The sequence below is a fragment of the Acipenser ruthenus genome, chromosome 25 (assembly GCF_902713425.1).
Source record: "Acipenser ruthenus chromosome 25, fAciRut3.2 maternal haplotype, whole genome shotgun sequence".
Taxonomy (NCBI): Eukaryota; Metazoa; Chordata; class Actinopteri; order Acipenseriformes; family Acipenseridae; genus Acipenser; species Acipenser ruthenus.
This window is the reverse complement of record NC_081213.1, coordinates 3749358-3762828: the sequence shown is the minus strand read 5'-3', so window position 1 is coordinate 3762828 and position 13471 is coordinate 3749358. Positions and strand designations below refer to the sequence as shown.

The window sequence follows — 13471 nt, the reverse complement described above, 5'->3', positions numbered from 1 at the left end:
TGGATCCCAATAGATGTATTAGGATTCATGCATTAGCTCTTAATCATAAGAATGCCCCATCCCTACCAAGAAATTGCAATGATGTTTGTTAATATGTAAATATATCCTCATAACAATTTGACAAATTGGCTACGAAAGGAGTACTCGGTGTGTATGATAATATGAAATGTATTTCTAAATCGATGCAAATATGTTTTAGAGGCAAAAAAAACAAAAATGTGTTAAGATAAGATTTAAACGTGTACATGCTCCAGTTTACCATTACTCAAGGTGATGCCAACGTGTAGTTTAGTACAGAATGTATCGATCGCTTACTTAAGTTTAATTCTACTGTTTCTGAGTTTGCTGCTAGAATTTGGCACAGTTGTAGAGCGTAGACCTAGATACAAACTTGCTCTTCATGTTGCACTTTTCACAAACACCTCTGAACTGACTTTTACCTTGTACCTCAGTGGTTATGTTTGTGTTACTCACTTAAAACCATCAAGGAATTCAAATCTCATTTTAGCCTTAGCAACATTCTGTACATGTGTATATAGAGATATAGATATAGATATATAAATCCTTCCTTCCTGTGCAGTATGTCACGTGATCTGATTGCAGCTAGCCCATTGGAGGAAAACTGAGCTACAGCACAGGAAATGGTTTTGTACCAGGAAACACAGTAACAGCAACATGCTACATGTACAGCTGTAATGTGTGTTTTTAGCTGTTCATTTTGGTACTATATTTATTTTGTTTAAAATAAAGTTTTAATGTGCCTCTGTTCCTTTAAAGTCAGAAGAGAAGTTTGTTTAGCTCAGTTTTGGCTATAATTTGTCCTCGACCTCTAAGTCTTCCTTAAATAACCTGCCTAGCACACAAAGTACAGACGTAGAGTTATGAAGAATATTTCACAGAGCAAGCTCTCAGGATTTACTCATTTTGGCAGACTTGCTTTTCAAACTTTTATTTTTATGGGACTTTAGATGTAGAGAATATGGTAGGCTGCACTTTGTTAATTTACTTGGTAGTTAAATGTCAGTTGCCCTCTATATATTATGGTGGTATATTAAGAGGTTTGACTACATTATACATTCCTCCAGGGAACAATCTGTCCGATAATGGACAAAAAAACAGGATAAGTAAGCTCTTGGACTTAAAAGTTAAATCCCAGTGATTGATTTTGATCTACGTAGAGAGAAAAAAAAAAGATGATGATTCAGTGGTGTTGCAGTCAATTTAGATTTTAGTGCCTTATGTTGTAGAAATTAAGTAATCTGGTCCCAAACGCTTTGCTCTATGACTCTGTCATTTATCTGCATTAGCATCAGATGTGTGCTTCTGCAACAACCAGGGCAAATTAATATTCAACTTTAGGGGCAAGCAGCTTGGTGCCGGGCTCATTAGCCGGGCTCACTGTTATTCCAAACATCAAATAGCCGGGTGACCCTCCATTCAGCTGTGGCGAACGCTGTATAATACATTATGAGATAAACAGCAGTATTTTGATTGTCCAACATCGTTTTAGTATATATATATATATATATATATATACATACATACATACATACATACATACATACATACATACATAGAAATCGGTCTGTCAGAATTTTCAGTTTTACAGACTATTAAATAACGTGAAGTTAATTGCATGCTTTTTTTCTCTTTTCTAAGCAGTTTGCTAACCATTTCTGTTTAAGTTCTCTGAGTCCCACATGATTTGAAATTGTATACACAATTAGTTTAGTCCCGCTATTAATTGCCTCCTAAAGTATAAAATCAATATCAATTACAGTAACAGTAGCCTAGGGTACGGGCAGTTATTTAAAAAGCAAATCCCTTTTTGAAAGTCAATTTCCCCTGGGAGACGCTGACCCTCAAGGCATGTCATCATGTGTAGCAGGTTTTAGAAATAAGGATGCGAGACCTGTGAGCGTCTCCAAATCCTATTTAAAAAACGATACCCGCAGGCTGTTAGTTAGAAGTGTCCTTATGGTAATGTCAGCGCACAGAAAATAAATGTAATACGCTATACATGTTTTGAATTCCCTCTTTCCTTATCTCTGTCTCTACGTGACCTTATATATATATAACAAGCTTACTTGCACAAGTACAAATGTTCTGCTAATAGGTTATGTAAACCTGTTTATAAACTAATACAAAACATTTATTAATAAACATTACTGCAGTAAAACTTTGAAAGGGTCTTTAAACAAATGTGGCTTTTTTATTATTATTATGTATTATTATTATTTTTATTTACTGTCTTAGCAGACGCTGACAAACTATTAAAAATGCACAGCTAAGCTGTTAACAATTAATAAAGCAGTGTTCCTAATAATTAGGCTGGATTTGGTAGTGATAATGGCTGGATAATAAACCACCTTCACTAACTAACTAAGCAATTTGAAAAATACATGAATAAGTAAGGCATTATACTCTAGAGAACGTTCTGCTAATCTGTGTACAAAAGACGGCTTCTGAATACCACCAGGGGGGCTTGCACAGTTACAAGAGCAGTATTGTTGTTGATCTCAAGGCACATGCCCCAGTGTAACAGAGGAGAGATTTGTGTAAAAACACTAACCCAGAGGACAGCTGTGCCAGAACTGTGTTGACTACGACAGTAATCTCAACTCAGGAAAGAGACAGTAAAATGAGCATTAGAAAATCCCTGTACTCTATTTCTGATGTCAGGAAAGGGGGTTGGGATGTTTAGAAGTGTAGGCTGAAGACATGTTACATCTCCCACTTGTGGCTTGTAAAATAATTACATGGCCTATGTCTGGGGGAAGTTGTAACCGTGGTGATTAGCGGGAGGGAGAGTCAGTGAAGCGTTTGGGCCGCAGCTGTGCGTACTGCAGCATTTCTTCTGGTAACAGACGCATGCCACAACTTTGGGGAGTTATAGCACAGGGCGTAGTTAACAGGGGGCTTAGCATTCTGCAGGTCTTGTCGCGGCCCCCTGCCAACAGACTTTAATATTCAGAGGCAACTGTTCTGCCTTGGAGTGGTGGGGAAAGCTTCATCTATGAAAATATTTATCTCCCGGAGTGGGACAAAGAGAACCAACCATACAAGTTTAAGATATAAAGCCACAGGGGTTATCTTATTTTGTCTTTCATTTTGTGGATGAGTCAGGTCATTTTTGGAGGTTGAATTTAAAATGAACTTTAGAACTCCTAGCTTCTAGTTCTAAATAGTGTCTACATTTGCTCTGCTCTTACCATTGCAGGTTAAAATAAGAGTGCTCGCTTGGTTCATAGAGTCCCATATGAGGTCACTTTTATACTGAAATAGGGCCATCCTTTACATACAGACAGTAAGAAATGTTAGTACACATCAGTCCATTTAAACGGTGGCAGTATTCAAGTGCATTGCAGTTTAGAGCATTAAAATAAAGCCTGTAGACTGTCAATAAAGTAGAATCAAGGCAGACGATGAATTTTGTAAGCAGCAGACACTAAGTAATCATATTTTCATATACAATTGAACATGATTGCGGGACGTGATTTTTCACTGTAACCTTGTTCTAGATCAGCGGAGGAGGCTCCCAGCTTCATGAGGGTTCTTCACAGCATTTTTTTACACATTAATGCACAAGCCTCATGAACACAGTGGTTTCATTCCAGCCTTTGCTGCTTCAAGGTTCTGAGCCTGGTACCGCTAAGGGCTAAGCAGTGTCTGGAATGAGCTGTGACTTGGCTCGAGTCACGCTAACCACAATGATCATAATGAGTATAAGGGAATTGCCTGTCACACTGTGTTGAACAAGGAGAAAAAGATGCCAGTCAGTGTCTGGTCTGTTTTAATCCCCTAGGGACCAGACATTTTCTGGCATATAATAAGCATTTTAACCACCCAGTATAGACCTCTAAAGCAGACAGCACGTTGGTAGGACCTTACTCAGAAAATGCAATGCTACAGTTTATCTGCGCAACAGCAAGTATGCTCTGACTAGGCTGTATAATTCTGTGTTGTCTTGTGTAAAGGTAATTAAAATTAACTTTAAAAGTCAGGATGAATCTTTCCTCTGAAAGATGGCACGTGAAATAGGTAATATAGATATATATTTTTAGATATTAAAGGGATAGTGTATAGCATACAATGAATTGTTATTTCTTACCTGTTTAATATCCGAGTATGTGTGTTGTGTTTGCTTCACAAATGTTACTGATTGGATCTTTCTTACTAACTAATGGGTCCTTTTTTAACCACTTAGTCTGCTTCTGAAAAGACTCCTAACACCTGAATTTCTGAAGTGGAATGGTTTTAGAAAGGAAGACTAGGAGTGAGCAACTGTACTTTCTTCTTCAGAAATCCCAGTTGCACATCCCTAGTGGTGATGTTTCAAACCAAAATGCAGCTTTTCAGAAAGAGAACCCATGACTGCAGGAGTAGTTTGTGATCATGGTAAATGATGATTTAAGCAAAAACAACATTTCAAAAGAAAAAACACTTAACTGGATAAGAAAGATGTAAGAAATGTATATATACTTTCATATAAAACTCCTTTAAGTTTTAGCCCAGAGAAGAGTACCCTCTATTAAGCTACCAACACCTCATACTGCAGTAACCAGGTTTTCCTTGGAGACCAAAGTCCAAGGTGATATCGTTCCCCAAAAATATGATTTTAATTTACATAGAAATTAAGTCAGGCACATTTTATGCAGATTTATATGGCATTCCTGGAAAGAGAGCTCTCCCTTCCATGTCTCACTATTAAATAAATATTTGTCATTACACATATTATTAACTGCTGAAATGTTCTGCTTTGCAGGTATGAAAAATAAGGAAAGTAGTGTGTTAATTAGCACGTAGAATTTTACCCATTGGAGCCCCAGCACCATTTGATAATGCACCGAAAATCCATAAGATAAATGTGCAAAGCCAGAAGATGCACTTGAAATAATACATTGCAGACACAGGCTCATTTGAGCATAAAATTAGATTTGACTAATTTCAACAGACCTGACAGTTATATTATGTAAATTATATGATGCTATAGTGCTTCTACGCTGACTTGTTGAACATCTTGTAAAAACAATTTAAAAATGTGCCTACCGGTAGAATCCTATAAAGATTAAGGATTTGTTTGCAACTGCTGACAATGTAAATGTTTAGGTGTCTTGCACAATTTTAAGGGTGGGATTCACCAATTAAATAACTTGAACATGAAGACCGCATGTCTATTAAGACCACTTCTTAGTGGTCCCTTTAGTGGCTGTTGAAAGCAGGTTTAACCACATTCCAAAGTTACAAATGCCATTACTAAACCCTAACCCTAGCATGGATTCATAATTAACAGGCACTTATTTTGAAGTGGGGCCGTTACAACCAACGATAATGAAACTCATACATCAGGATATAAGTATTCTGCAGCAATAAATCCTAAAGGCTAGACAAGTTTAACTTTCTCTATCGCGTGGGAAGAAGCTTAAAACAGAAAGGAGCTTTACAGGAATGCTGCCCCTAGTGTTGGCAACATCAGTGTTAATGATTTTGACAATTTATAATCATCATCATTATAATGCCATTACCGCATGATTTACTGCACTGATAATAATATTCTCTGTAGTTTAGATAAAGTGTTAACATAACCCATAATAAATATTTAATAGATGGTATAAAACAAATCTGTGCTTAACTTTCAGTCCCATTCATTCTTAATGTGAAGTAGTATATTGTAGTATTAAAATCGGTCAATGGGTGATATGGAAATTGAACCTGTAGAAGCTTTAAAAATCGTTTTTTATTTGCAATGCTTAAACATGATAACTTTACACTATACGTCTCTGTCAGTGCCTTCAAAACAATAAATTGTGTGTGAATGTAAGACTGGAATATGTGTGCTTGGACTTCAAACTTGAATACCCTATATAGATAAGTATGATTTAAAAAATATAAAGTGATTATTTAAGTGTGTGTGTTTGTTGCTTGCTTCCCATATCAGAGGAAAGGGATCATAACACATGAGAGAAAATGTGGCTTTGAAAGCTATGAAATGGCAGTCGGAGTTAAGTTAATATATTGAATAGCTGTGTTTGTACAGCTAGACTGCAGCCATCCAAATGAGAAATGATTGCACTAATCTGACTGCCCTTGCAAAGCAAGGGTGCACATTGATTCGATTTATTCTGGATTTGAAGAATATGCTGATATACATTCATACATGCTGGGTGATATACATTCTTTATTGTTAAAAATGATTTGTTTAATGTTGTGCTTTACATGTCTATGATTAGCCATGCTTTTATTGTATGCTTTTACTAAGGGTAACTTTTTTTAATAACTGTTTTCTGTTCTGTTCTGCAGCTGTAAACCGAGTACAGCCTAGCGATCCTGTGTTCATAGCGATTATATTAAATGTGTTTTTAGCTTTTCATATTGTTAAGGATCTGGTTTTGGCTATTATTTGACTTCAATCAAATTATGTCAAGTGGAGGTCACTGTATAGCAGATGTGAACTGTGTCCAGTATATGGCAGGATGTACAGATTTTGAATCCTAGTGAAAGTTTGTGTTTGTTTTCTAGGGTAGTATGCTCATTATGCAAGTAATGCAAGACTGCATTTAACACAGGCTATGCATTTAACAACGGATGCATGTTGCAGATGATTATATTTTAAACATACACTAGTAGTTTCAAAATTAATACATATACTTTTAAAAAACCCATGCCTATATCTAACATTGTCCACTGAGCCACACATTAAGGTTCTTAATATTTGCCTAATGCTTCAATCAGACTCATATTACTCATAAAGAGGAATTCACAGATAACACAGACACTGCATGTTTAAACAATTCCACCTTTATCAAAAGGTTAATGTGCGCTAACCGTTTTAACATGTGAAATTACATTATACACTTTGGTAAATGTCACCAAACGGCTATGACAATCAAGTAATGGTGAATACATTAAGACATATTGTAAATATACTGTAAATATAAACAAATGCATAAATAATGCTCTCTGCCTCTCATTAATTTTTGCTTTTTTTGTTTGTTTTAAGAACAATTCAATAAAGGCCTGGTTAAGCAACAATTCTCCACATATAGTCAATATCTTAAAGGTTGATGCTGTGTAATATGGTTTCTCGCAATGAGATATTGGCGAGTTTAGAGGCAGCACAGAGATCGACTAGATGGATGAGAGGCAAGATAATCTGATAAACCTTTATCATTATTTAAAGAGTCTTATTTTGAAACACTCTGTAAGTGTCTATTTATCTGCGTCACTTCTTATCTTACAATCTGTCTGGTTGGTGGTTCCCCACTCAGCAGCTTTCTCACTGGAGAGTTTGGATTTAGAAACTTGTATTAAAAGCAAGGTCTGCTATGCTAGCTGTTTGTCTACAGAAAGAAAAAAAAAAACATAGAGGTTATATAAAGTGTTGATAAAAGCCTAAAACATACCTGGAGGAAAACGTGTTTACGTATGTTATGTCTTAAAGGGGTACTAACAACGTTTTTAAAACCCATTATTAATATTATCCTGAACCTTCACGTGTTGTCATTTATGTGTCGTAATTCAATTAGACAGCATGCCCTACTGGATAGAGAAGTATATCAATAGAGTTGTATTTGAAATATTTGAATAACCTGAATCAATGTAAAATAAACACATAGATAAATAAATCAGCAAAGAACGAACAGGAAGACCATTAATAGTGTTAATGGTGTTAAAGACATATTTCAGTTAATGTCTTGATCAGTGGTGACCTTACGAATATAAGATTCTGGATGGATTTATACCTTGTGTACACCTCTATGGATGATTGCTTCCCTTTTGAATTACAGTGCTATAGTATGCAATAATGCTCTATTGAATTATAAATTTACATTGAGTCACGGAAATCCCTGTGTGTTTGTCCCAACACTAATAGTAACATTTTGACAACATCCAAAAGGAAAATGGCTTTGTATGACACAGGAGGATACTCGAGTGTAGCACAAATGAGATAGACATTTACTAAATTGTTCTTGCAAAGTGACATCCTAATAGTAATATCTGGTAACTTCTGGTAATTTCCCTGCTGCTATAGTGCCAGCAAAATTATAACTATCTATCTATCTATCTATCTATCTATCTATCTATCTATCTATCTATATATATATATATATATATATATATATATATATATATATATAACTATCTATCTATCTATCTATCTATCTATATATATATATATATATATATATAACTATCTATCTATCTATATATATATATATATATATATATAACTATCTATCTATCTATCTATCTATCTATCTATCTATCTATCTATATATATATATATATCCCAAGGGTTCTTAATGGAATTGAATTGGAATGTAGTGTTCTTTGTTCACTATATCTTTATAGTCAAGTCAAGCAGTGATTATCCCTGTTTTTTATTAACTGTTCCCTGTCCTATATTGAACCAATACAGCGGGACCTTTACAATGACAACAAGAAAGACATATTGATATTGGCATCACCCCAGGAATAAACAATGTAGTGCATTATCAGTGGATCAAATTGTGATTCAGAAGATTATACAGTAAGAATCCTCAAACAACCTTTAGCGCATTCTACAGTAAACATCTGTATAGGATACTGGTTTTTGGATAAACTCTCAATGGTAATTTTTGATACATGATTTATAATAGCAATCCATATGTGACCCATGTATGGAGTTATGTGTTGCATCATAATATTAGTATATCATGACATTTCCAGACACCACAGTGGTTCTGAAGCAATCAAATATGACACGAGAGCCTCTATCTGCTTGTTATGCAATACAATATTTGCATGAATTCATGCAGGGAAGAGATTATTTCCTAATCAGTCTCACAAGAAATGAGGTCTGTGATCTCTTGGTAAAATGAGTTAATAAACAGGGTCTCAGTATTTTTTTCTTGCCGATTGTAATAACAAACTGATAAGCCAAAAGTTTAAATTGAGATTGCATTCGTGCAGAGTCTGTAACAGGAAACAGTTTAGATCATATTTGTTATTATGAAGTGGTCACACATTTAGGTAACATGTTGTAATTGTTTTATAATAATCAGAATCTTCAAAAAGGGCTATTTTACCATGCAATTTTTTAATCGCCCAGTTCCTGTTATTTTATTTTTTTTGCTGTATGTTTAGTTGCCTATTGCAATAAAGACAATGGCATCAAAGTCATCAAACTGTACCCAACCATCCTTGGTTTGGTTAGAAATGTGTACAGCACTGGGATATCCCCCTGGGTTAATCAATATGGATTTGGTGCAATTTAAGAGCATTCATCAGTAAAACACTGATCAAAACAACCCCTATGTCTGCAACTTTTTAATTTAACAATTAATTTTTTTTTTACTCAATTCTTATGTAATCCATTTCTATTACAGCTAAACATTTTTTCTACAGCTGCCTTTTCAATAGTTACAAAAAAAAAAAAAAACGAACACTGCCAATGCAGCCCGTTGCATGGCGAATTATAAAAAAAAGGCAATGGTAATTAGTGCATTTTTCCACTGCAGAACGACACCCTACAGATGAATTAGCTTGTCTTGTAATGTACAAAGATAACTGGAAACATTTAGGTGGGAAATTGATTGATGTTTGAAATGAAAGCCCAAAGCAAAATGGTGTTACATTTGAGGAGTGTATTGCAAATCCACTTTTTTCAAGTTTGTACATGTGCACAATTGTTTTGCTTATACAGTAGTGTTTTATTACATTTTCTTTAAAGCATAATTCAAGTGAGTTCATGCTTTAGAGACCGTCAGTTTCTGTTCATTGCATTTGTTAGAGTGCTTCTGAGCTATACACATATTATCCTCTTAACAGTCAAATTAGTATATACTCAAGCAATTACTTAATGTACTATAATGAGATTTCCCTTGAAACAGCTGGAGTCATTTCCTTTAATGCACTTTCTCGTCTTGATTTCTATGCATTAGGCCCATACGATTCGAGGCCCCGGGCAATGCAGTCATAAATAGTATTAGAGTTAATTTGCTTAAGCATTTCATTGTGATAAATTCAAGCTGTTGGGTTATTTGTATGTAATATGTTATTAAGAGTGCTTGTCGTCAGGAAAGGACTGTCTGTAACATTCATAGTAGCAATGTTTGAACTGTTTCTCGCAAGTGTTCATTTTGAAGTAGGGGTCTAGTATCTAATTAATTCTCTTGGTACACCAATATCTTAGACCTATTATTCATAAATCTTGGCAATAACTAGAAAACTGGCTTTGAAACACATTCCATATACAGCTATGGCTGGAAGTTTTGCATCACCCTATAGAATTAACTCATTTTGCTTCATAAAGTGGAATGGAACCTGATGAATAATGTTATGTTAACATATTGAATTATATACCGCTGTTAGTTTTCCATATACTAAACAAACTGACAAAAATTTTAAAATGTGACACTTCGAAATCTAACATGAAATACTGTACTACTACTATGGCTTCCAGTAGACTTTTGCAATATCATTTTGCAGTTTCTTTGATTGCATGATGTTAAATAAAATATTTTTTTTTTTAATGATGTCTCAATCCTAAGATTTTAGGTGATGCTAAACTTTTGTCTAGCTATAAAATTCCTAATCCATCTAAACATCAAATAGTTAAATAATAATAATAATTTAAAAAAAGTTGAATAATTATATTTCAGTGCGATTTTAAAATGTAGGTACCGGCAGCAATTTGTCAGAGAGATTGCAACAAACCTGTATCATTGTTTTTTTTTTTTTTTCAGGCTTACTCCAAAGTGATGCAAGGCTAAATAGTCTAGTTATATGACAAAACAAAACCGTTTTTGCTTTCCTTAAATAATTTTTTTTTTTTTTTTCACCAAGCCACTTAACACAGAGTGTGGTTCAGACTAAAAGCTACTAAAAGGCGAGGCAGACACATTCATTTCCTGCTGCATTCCCTTTTCTTCTTTAGAAGCCATCTATTGGCTATCTAAAAATACTGCTGCTCATTTATCATTATAGTACCTTGCTTCCTTACCCTGGGAGCTGTGGTCAGAATGGTATCCACTTTACCTTTTCTGGATTCCAAGCCACATTAGTGAAAATGTCCTACATTTTACTATATGAGGTATGGTGATTAGAAAATAAAATTCAGTTCAAAGTAATAGCCTTTAGTATCAGATATCCTGCTAACTGTTGAAGATATTAGTGTGTAATACTATGGTAATTTATAACCTTCAATATTTGACAGTTGAAAATAGGAACACTATATTATTATTATTATTATTATTATTATTATTATTATTATTATTATTATTATTATTATTATACGGTTGTTTTTGGCTTATAAACTATAAAAACGACACATTAAAAAATATAGCTATAGACAGGAATGCAGTATTCAGAATTTCAGAATTGATCAGTGGTTATTTAATGGAAGGGGTTTAGTGTATCACGGTAATAACTGTATTTAGAATGATTGTGATTCAGTAGTTTTTTGGGTTTTTTTTGGCAGTACTATACATTTCAAATTCTAGTGAACTGTCACTGATGAGCATGACGTTTTTTTAAAATACGTATGTTTTTGACAGGTTATATCGCAACAATGCATAGTCACTGTCAGCCTACTCGGATTGGATGTCAAAATTCAGTCCACACGATCAAGTTGTGAGTATCTGGTGCCAGAGTAAGACAGTCGGTGTTGTACCGGCAAAACCGTTACAAGTGGAGGGTATGGTAGTTTAGTTCAAAATATGCATCACTTGTTGTGTGAGTCATCTATGGAAGTGTTCATATGTTCTAATTTCATAACCTTTAACTTCGTCCTCTTTTTAGATGTTTGTGTTGCTAAAACAAGAGCTTATAGAGTCCATATTCCAAAACAAATCGCGTTACTATTGATCAGCTACTGATGGAAACCAACAGGATTGATTTTAAATCAGGCTGTGTGGTCCAGTGGTTAAAGAAAAGGGCTTGTAACCAGGAGGTCCCCAGTTCACATCCCACCTCAGCCACTGACTCATTGTGTGACCCTGAGCAAGTCACTTAACCTCCTTGTGCTCTGTCTTTCGGGTGAGACGTAGTTGTAAGTGACTGCAGCTGATGCATAGTTCACACACCCTAGTCTCTGTAAATCGCCTTGGATAAAGGTGTCTGCTAAATAAATAAATTGCTTTCAACTCAATCCCAATGGCCAATTGAAACAAGGCTGCACATATAAATACATTTTTGGAGTCTAACACTACAACCTTGCACAAGCTTGTAGGAGCTCCATTATTGTTAGACATGTTAGACATGTATTTTCTACTCCCAAGCCCATATCTTGATATAGAAAAGCCCGCTATGTCTATTCTTAGAGTAAATTCAACACTACAGGTAGTTCCTATTTCTCTGATCTAATTGCACCAAGTGTCAAAAGGACTTTCTATTGCATAGGACTGAAGTGTGCAAGTACTGTATCAGTAGTATACATACATATTTACATAAATAAGGACGCTGCAGATCATTTGAGATTCTTGCTGGATTAATCATCTCTTGTAATCTTAAAAAAAGTTGAGTGTTGTGTTGGGTATTTATACTTGTAAGCACTTTTTATACAGCCTGATATGAAGCAAAGTGGTGGTTCAGGCAAGGAACTCACTGTTAATCAGTCAATCAAATCAAGTTTAAGTGTCGATAACCAGGCAATTGTCAATTGTAATAGCAGCGCTTCATCGCTAACAACGTAATTACTGTCCAATGGTCGTCAGGGAAAGGATTCAAATCTTACCTGATCCATTACCTCCCTGCTGCCTCCTCCTCCCCAGCATCCACCTGTATTTTGGATTTGTCTACTCTAAGGGGGACAGAAGCTGTCCTGCCCCCAGCCCATGGCTTTCCTACAGTCAGCCTCTCCACTTACCAGCGGAAAAAAATATGGGCAGGGGTTACCCGAGGCGAGGCCAAGAATGTATAATATGCTTAAATGTGTTATCATGTCTAATCTGTAATAAATATTGAATCTATCGCATGAGTTCCCTGACTAAAATATTGATTTTAGTACAATAACTATAGCTCCTCCCGTCTGAACGAGCGTGAACAATCAATTGACATCAGAGCATAACTTCAAACCATGTGCAGTTTAGCTGACAAAATGCACAGTTGTCTTTAAAGCTTAGTCTTTAAGTCCACTGTGCGTCCTGCTGTTTTGTTTTATGCATTTTCTGCTCTCTTTTGCCACCAGGTGGGAGTATTAATGAAATACAGTTGATTCAGTGCTGGTCAGAAAAAAACAGGATTGCAAAGCTGCAACATTTGTGCGTTACTGCTCTGCGACAGGTGAACCACTGGCTTTGAATACCACTGTAGCTTTCATGAATGGAGCACCTGGGATTTATGAGTTCGGGTAGCTAGCTAACTAGCTACCTTAAGAGCATTACGAAACTTCAATATTTCTTTTTGCTTTGCAGAAAGCATGAACAGGTTCTCATTATTTACCTGTGTAGCTGTTGATGAGCAACGTGCCTAAGTCTGCATTGCAAATGAT

The 13471-nt window shown here is 35.3% G+C and overlaps 1 protein-coding gene across 1 annotated transcript in view; it reads left to right on the top strand.

Annotated features, from left to right (window-relative positions):
• Positions 1-13471, top strand: part of LOC117413292 (glutamate receptor ionotropic, kainate 3) — an 83314-nt gene that overhangs the window by 27679 nt on the left and 42164 nt on the right. The window lies entirely within an intron of this gene.